This window comes from Neltuma alba, unplaced genomic scaffold (assembly GCF_004799145.2).
Source record: "Neltuma alba isolate B1F8T4 unplaced genomic scaffold, ASM479914v2 tig00012981_pilon, whole genome shotgun sequence".
Taxonomy (NCBI): domain Eukaryota; kingdom Viridiplantae; phylum Streptophyta; class Magnoliopsida; order Fabales; family Fabaceae; genus Neltuma; species Neltuma alba.
Genome location: NW_021637338.1, coordinates 308,834 through 317,456, shown reverse-complemented (window position 1 = coordinate 317,456; position 8,623 = coordinate 308,834).

The following is an 8,623-nucleotide window of genomic DNA, read 5'->3' as shown; positions in this document are numbered from 1 at the left end:
AAAAAAAAATTTATATGTGAAAGTGACTTTACTTACTCAGTTGGCATATTTACATCCAACAATCTTATTTTTATTTGACAATTAATTAAGGACCTTGAATAAAATTTTCTAAATGCCATGTAAGTATTTTTCTTAAAATAAGATTCCGTCGCTGGAGTTATCATCCAAAAGACCAAAACATTCAAGGTAAAACATACAATAAATAGTGAAATTTTTTAAAATTTTTTGAGAATGAAATTTCATATTATGAAAATTATATGATACACACAAATTATTATGTCCAAGTACACAAAGAAACAATTCTTTTATGATGATCAATGTCTAAGTCCATATTTATTTTAGGCTAAACTATACGTTTAGTTTTTTAAACTTATATCAAGTTTTAATTTAGTTTCTTATATTTATAAAGTGTATTTTTGCCCCCTTAATTTTAACAATGTTAATCTCATCTAATAAAAAAATATTGATTCAAATCATTTTAACTGTGACTCTACCATTAAATACTGATAAAACATGCAATAAATATAAAAAAGTTAATATAAATTTTGGTCCTTCAAGTTTATCCTAATTTTAGTTTTGGTTCCTTAAGTTTCTTTTCATTTAAAATATAAATCCCTATAATCTAATAAAAACATATACTATTTTACCTTTTGAAAGATCAAAACTTATAGTTCGAAATTTAAGGGAACAAAACAAAAATATGGATAATTTTAAAGGATCAAAAGTTATATTAACCTGATATAAAAATACCATATTAAAAAATTAAAATTTGAAATTTGTTGTTGTGTCAACAATTAATTAATTGCATAGTCATCATTTAAATTTATCACGTCAGAATTTTTCATTAAATGAGACTAAAGATGTGAATTTGAGAAAGTAAAAACACATTTGATAAACTCAAGATTAAACTGAAATTTAATGTAACTTTAAAGACTAAACATATTTTAACCTTCACTTTGATTAAAACTACAGTCACTCTTGTGTGCTGCGCAAAATTCAAAAAAAAAAAAAAATCAAAGATTCAGTATGACCATTCCACACTGCAGTCTTCTAGTAAAGCTATGTGTAATCACTTACCAAACTTACATTACACATAATTTCAAGGTCCTTTCTGATTAACTGCTGCAATATTGAGGAATGTAATTTTCTTAATGACTATTTGGGATTCCAAACTAGCAGCTAATTTAGTGATTGAAAAAAACTAATAGCTAATTTAGATTTAAACATTATCGAACTTAAATAAAAATAACTGTTTTAACATAATTCTTTCAACTATCTATGATATTTTAACTTACCATTTTATTTTGGGTTAATACAAATTTTAGTCTTTTAAATTTTCCTTCATTTTAATTTTAGTTCCTCAAGTTTCAAGTTTCAAATCATAGCTTTTGGTTCTCTCAAGTTTCTTTTCATTTATAACATTGGTCCCTATAATTTAATAGAAACTTAAACCGTTTAGCCCATCAAGGGACCAAAATTTATAATTTGAAACTTGAGGGATCAAAAATTGCATTAACCTTTTTATTTAATGTTAAACTTATTTCACTTAAGCCCAACCAATCTTTTTAGTTTTTAGTCATATGAAAGTTGGTTGTTTGAATGAGAATAATTTTCATTATTTTAATTGAAAGGACATAAAAAGATAATAATGCATTAATAAGTTAAACACTGATTGTTCTAAGGTGGCAATATGCAGTAAACAACATAACTCATAGATTGAAGAAGCGCTACAAGTCGCCAGTGCAGCTACAATCCTCCTGAGTTTTTACTGACATCCTTCCTCTAAAAATTTCACTTGGAAAAACATTAAACAACACAATGAGACAATGTCTTAGTAACTAAATCCCTACCTATCACACATATTAGCATGGGGTTAGGAGGTGTGAGGTGGAATACACAGATTTAGTAACAGTCACTAGACATTTATTTAACAGTTAAACTTATAATGACCAAATAAGTCAGATATTTCAGCCAGCCTCATGCAATTGATCATGTCATAAAAGATATCATACTTTACATTTATTCACAAAATATAAATATCAATAAAGATTTCATGTCATTTGCAATCACTAAACCCAAATCCAACCTTATATCCTCCACATTTCTTCTAACTGGACTCATGGGCCAAGTTTTTTTACATTTGAGTGGCTACTCTCACAAGCTCACCATACGAGTGATGTGGACTAACGAAAAATCATAGCACTAGGTTGAGCATGAGTCTCTCCTCGAAAAACTAGTGGGGTGTCGCAAGCCCTTGAAGTACTAGTGGGACAATAATAATGGCCAACCATAGAGCTCTATATGGTGGCTAATACCACGTGATATGTGTATAACTACATACTCTAATCATCTCTTCCCCCAATCAAATCAAATGCACAAGGTTTATAATAACACATTTATATGCATAATCAAACGAATTTCAGAATAATATCTCATAGTCATAATTACTAATTTCTAATAACACAAACGATTTTAACCTTTTTCAAAATAACATCCCACAAGACAGTTCATACAAAACATAATATACATATACAACAATTGGTGATAAAACCACTCAATAATCTCATATCAAAGCATCTAATAGATAGAAATTTAGTTACCTGATCTTCTAGTTAACAGTCAAATATAACCAAGACCTGTACTAAAAAAATGCCACAATAGGGTTTATATCTATAAATGAAATTACAATGTTATTTCTACAGTATTAGAGTAAGCTACTCACAAAGTTGTAGCTCGAAAGGCTTTTTTTTTTAAAGGTTTAGAGTAAAAACATATATATATGATGATTTAGATTCAATTTTTAGATTTTCTTAGCTTAAATTATCCTTTAATTATTAGGTTATATCATTAGAATCATCAAATTTATAACCTAGATAGAAAACCCCCAATTTATAGCTTATGTTCTATCTTCAAAGAACTTAGATAAACAAATTTAATACGAGTTAAGTTATTCTCAATACAAAAGTTAAATCATTGATCCAATAGTTAAATTAATTTTTTTTATCTATCAAGAGTCTATTCTCCAAATTGTGACTCGATCCAACAGTGAACGAATTTAAAAACAACAATTTACTATTCAGGGTTTTATCTACAAAATTTAATAAAATGAGTTCAAAGCATACCTAATAACTTACCTCAAAGATTAGATCAACAATCCAACCATTGAAACTGACAAATTAGATGTCACAAATAGGCTGATAAAATTTCAGCCTGATCAAACAGTTTACAAACTCAAAAATGACACTTTTCTGAGACTTTCTTAGATGTATGTTAAAATTGTTTGGCCTATTTTTAGCTCTATCTATAGCCTCCTATATATAGACCCCTAAAGCTCCTTAATTTTAGTATTTAGTCGATGTGGGACTTTTATATCATGTTATGCTACACACATATTCACACACAGAGTCATAATTAGGAAAATTAATTTAGTTAGTTGTAATAAATATGTATTATCTTTCTTAAAATATCCTTACTAAATATGTGTATTAGCTAGAACTACTATTTGATGAAACTTTTGATATGTACAATCACTACACTCAATAATATTTTAAACTAGTTCTTATATTAAGTACCAGAGATAGAATTATACTCACTAATCCCTTAAAAATAGTGGTATGTTTAAAGTGATGTTAAAAAAACTTGTAGTTTTCTACTAGCATAGGCAAGCTGAAAAATGTTGAATAAAAATAATTTTTCTGCACTAAATAAACTTATTTTTTTGTTATACAATTAAAATTATTTATATTATTTTATTTATATTTTGTTGTTAGTATTTATTTTATTATCTTTATTCTATGGGCATCAAAACAATTTACTCTTCTTTTTCTTTGCATGAACTCAGTATTCTCAACCAATTAAACAAAAACTATTAGGAGGTACAAGCGGCGACGGTCTTATTGAGGGACTGAGCTAAGAGGTGGTGGAGGTGCGGAAGCAGCATAGATGACTCGGGAGTTACTTGGAAAGAATTCAAGCAGATGTTCTTTAATAACTACTTTTCCCCAACCCTTAGACAAGAAGAAAAAACAGCTTTTTATGCTCTTCGACAGGAGAACATACATGAGGATGAGTTTATTGCCAAGTATATTGACCTCTCTAAGCATGTTACCTACCTGCAGCAGAAAGATAACCTAGAGTGGATAGCCTGACAATTGATAGAATGGGCAATGCCAGAGTTGAAGCAGCAAATGGCCTTATACGAGTTTAAAAGTTTCGAGGATGCCTACATAAAACTCAGGATGACAGCAAGTAGGACCTGAGAGGTAGAGGAGAGCCATTGCCGGGATAGCCAGGGCAGGTTATCTAGTTTTATAAGGTCAATAGGAGGAATCAATAAGAAAAGTAGTTTCTAAGAGCTCAGGAAAAAGAAAGAGCCAAAGTCAAAAGGATTAAGCCATTGAAGGCTTTATGCAGAGGAAATTGGCTCAGGGTAGTCGTATGGGAGGAGATCAAAGTGTCTACTGTGAGTCTGCCTGATCCACACCAAGTGTTAGTGGTCCTTGCTTGAGATGTGGGAAGAATCATGCAGGGCAGTGTTGGGAATGCTACATATGCCATAAGTTTGGACACTTAGCTTACAATTGTCCAAAGGCACCGTAGCAAACCCCTAGTTTCATATATATGGTTCTAGGGAGAGTTTTTGCTTTGTCTAGAGAAGAGGTCAGTACGTCTCCTAATTTGATTAGAGGTACTGTTTCTCTGCAAGGACATGATTTGATTCTGGTGCCACTTATTCTTTTATTGTTGCGGATTGTTCTCGGAAGTTTAAATTTCTAATGCATGATTTGTCTTACTTGTTGAAAGTGTCAACTCTAATGGGAGCCACTGTGTTAACCACATTGGCTTGTTTGAGTCTTGTGCTTAAATTTGAGAATCGTGAGTCTATGATTGATTTGATTTGTCTACCCCTCAAAGGTATTGATGTGATTAATGGCATAGATTGGCTATCAGCAAATAATGCCATTTTGGATTGCAAAAGGAAGATGGTAACCCTTTCCTTTGTGCACTATGATAGTTGAGACTATTAATGGTCTTTTATGGTTGTTCACTACTCAAGTAACTAAGTGTATTCAGAAGGGTTATCAGGCCTACACTGTTTTCTTTTTTGTTACCACAGATAAAGAAGTTGATATTGAGCAGATCGAGGTAGTGAGGGAGTTTCCTGAGGTATTTCCTGAGGAAGTGTTTAGCTTACCCCCAGAGAGGAAAGTTGAGTTCTCTATTGAGCTAGTGCTAGGGACAGCTCTAATTTCTAAAGCACCGTATAGAATGTCACCTTTTGAATTGGCAGGGTTGAAAAAGCAAATTGAAAGTTACTTGAGAAAGGATTTATTAGACAAAGTGTCTTACTGTGGGGATCACCAGTACTGTTTGTAAGAAAGAAGGATAGGATTTTGAGATTGTGTATAGATTACAGACAATTGAACAAAGTGACTATCAAGAACAAGTATCCTTTGCCTAGTATTAATGACTTGCTAGATCAGCCAATGGGGTCAATAGTGTTTTCCAAGATTAACTTAAGGTCAAGATATCACCAGTTTAGAGTCAGAGTAGAAGACATCCAGAAGATGGCCTTTCGCATTAGATATGGGCACTACGAGTTTTTAGTAATTCTTCGGTTTGGCGAATGCTCCAACGGTGTTTATGGACTATATCAACAGGATCTTCAGGCTGTACTTGGATAAGTTCATTGTGGTGTTTATAGATGATATCTTGATATACTCCAAGAATGAGGAAGAACACCAAGAGTATCTTCGTATTGCCTTGCAAATATTTAGGGATCACTAGTTGTATGCTAAGTTAAGCAAGTGTGAGTTCTGGCTTAGAGACATGAAGTTCTTAGGTCATGTGGTGTAACATCCTATTTTTTCAAATTTAGAGGTTAAGTCTAATTTCGAATATAAGAATGATATATATTATAGTTTCTAAGTTTATACGTTGTAAAATTAATTTTTACCCATTAGTATGTTAAAAAAAGATATCAAATAAAATATTATTGAAACAAATACTTTATATATATTGTATAGACCAGGGCGTTATTTTACGAAAAAAATTAAGCATTATATTGGGGTAATAATGAGAAGATTGTTGAGATTTTTAAAAGATTCAGATAAATTTAGTTATGAAATTTTTGAGTTATTATCTGCATGGATGGAGAATTTTAAAATCAATACACTCAAAATTTTATAAATTATATATATACAACAGATAAAATATAATTGTCTTTGTTTATATATATATATATATATCCATCTTTAATTAACCTAATGAAGAGAACCTAAAGATAGATCTACCGTGCTATAACTCTTTCTTCCCCTTGCAGCCACCTCCTCTTCTTCTTTCTGCTTTCCTTCATATTCTTTTTTTCTTTGATTAGTTGGAGGTTCTTTTCTTTGCCATCAAAGATGTGTGCGTATCCACCAAATACATATTTTTCCTTTCTCAGTTATATATATATATATATATATATCGTTCATATCTTCTTCTTTCTTTGCCAGCATTTCGGTTGCCTTCCAACAATAAATATACACATATACCAACCATCTTCCATCTTATTTCACACCATCATTCCTTCTCTCTTTCCATCCACTCTTTTTCCTTGTGTTTTTCTTTTTTCCTTTGGTTGTCACACAATCGAAAACCCAGAAGAATGTCATTCACACATTAATATGCATACTTTTCAGATGCTCTGATGTCGATCTTACTGAGGTAATTTATATATTCAATTAATATTCTTTTAATAGGAAACAATTTAATTTGAAATAGCTAATATAGATATTTACACATGCACACGTGAGTGTGCGTAATGTTTACGTTATAATGAAATTTTAGTCTTTCAAAGTAATTTTAAAGTTTCAAAGTAACTTTACAATTGTTTAAAAAAAAATAGGTAGTAATATTTATAGAATTTTAATTATGAAAAAAATTAATGATATTTATCTTGGGTCCTCTAAAGTAGCAGTGAGACTGTAGAATAATTTTTGAGTGACTTTAGAATAGCCTTAAGATGATTATAGGCAGTGTTGAGTTATAAATTAATACTTTTTGTATATGTGTTATTCTTGTAGACTCTTGTTGAGAGATTTTATTGTGTGGAATTGCTATTTGACTGTTTGGGAGCTTGAGAGGACCAGGTAACTTAGGGTTTTTCCATGTGTGTGCAAGCCTTGTGTGTGTGTCATGATTAAATGTACACTGATTTATATATATATATATATATATATATATATGTATAACTCCATTTGCTTAAACGCAAGTAAATTTTTGAGACTATGAAAAGATAAAGGGATATGATTGTATTATTATATGTGTTATTTGGATTCTCTTGTTAAGCATGTTTATGTTAGGATTATAGTTGTTAAAATTTTTGGTAATTTATTTCTTTCAAACATGCTTGCATGTACTGGAATTGTTGCATATGCATGACATGCATTAGTGGTTGAGCTGAAGTTTATGATACTTATCTATGTGATATATAGTAACCACGTGGTTTGCCTCCACTGTACGCACAATGGTTAGCTTTTTTAGGGCCCTGTTCCTTAATACTTACCAGGCCAGGTTTGTAGAGGGGGAACGTGAGACAATGACACCTCCTGGTTTACCTCTTCAAGGAGGGGAGTCGTAATCTAGGCTTTGGCTCTGTACCTTTGGCTGGGTACATCATGAGTACTAGAGTGAGTAGCTTTGGTTGGTCCAGTGTGGGGGCCAGCCTATGAATAAGCCTATTGCTCCCGTTAGTGGAATAAGATTGGATGGAGTAATAAGGGAGGAAGCATCTATTACATGTAGACATGATATGCATATGCCCATTATGAACTTTAGTGACAATATTTGTTGTTGATTATTTAAATTATTTTTGTAATTGTACATAAGCTAGTTAATGATTACTTGTGTGTGATGGTTTGTATGTGCATGGTTAATAAACTCTGGGTTACTAAGACGTTAGTGCTCACCCCATTTATTTAACATTTTCCAGGTGAACAGTCTTATAGGGATAAAGGGAATGCACTAAATGGGTGAGCCTTAAAGGCTCTAATGTACTCATTGAGTATGTTATGCTATATTATATTTAATTGCCATGACACTAGGGACTGATTCTTTAAAAAAAAAATCAGTTTTCATTAATTTCTTATTTAAGGCTACTTTTTATATTAGTACTTGTAGTTATAATTTGTGTTGAAGTGAGACTTCTAAGGCAAAGAGTATTGAGATCCTGTATAGTTTGGGACGAAGTCTCTAAGCATTTGTGTGATTTGATTGATTAAAAGAAAGTTTATTGGTTATCAAATGAGGTGTTACACGTGATATCTGCTAAGGGAGTGGCTATTGATCCTAGCAAGGTTGATTCCATGTTGAAATGGGAATCACCAAAATATGTGATGGAAGTGACAAGTTTTGTAGGTTTAGTAGGGTATTATCAAAGGTTTATTAAGGGATTTTCTTAGATTGCCATTCCTCTAACTAAGTTGACCAAGAAACTGAAGGAACTGAATAATAGATAGCACCGATGGATGGAATTCATCAAGGACTACGACTTTGAGCTTAAGTATCATCCGAGTAAAGCTAACGTTGTTGCAAAGGCTTTGAGTAGGAAAACGGTGCATGTGTTTCAGATGAGTTTGGA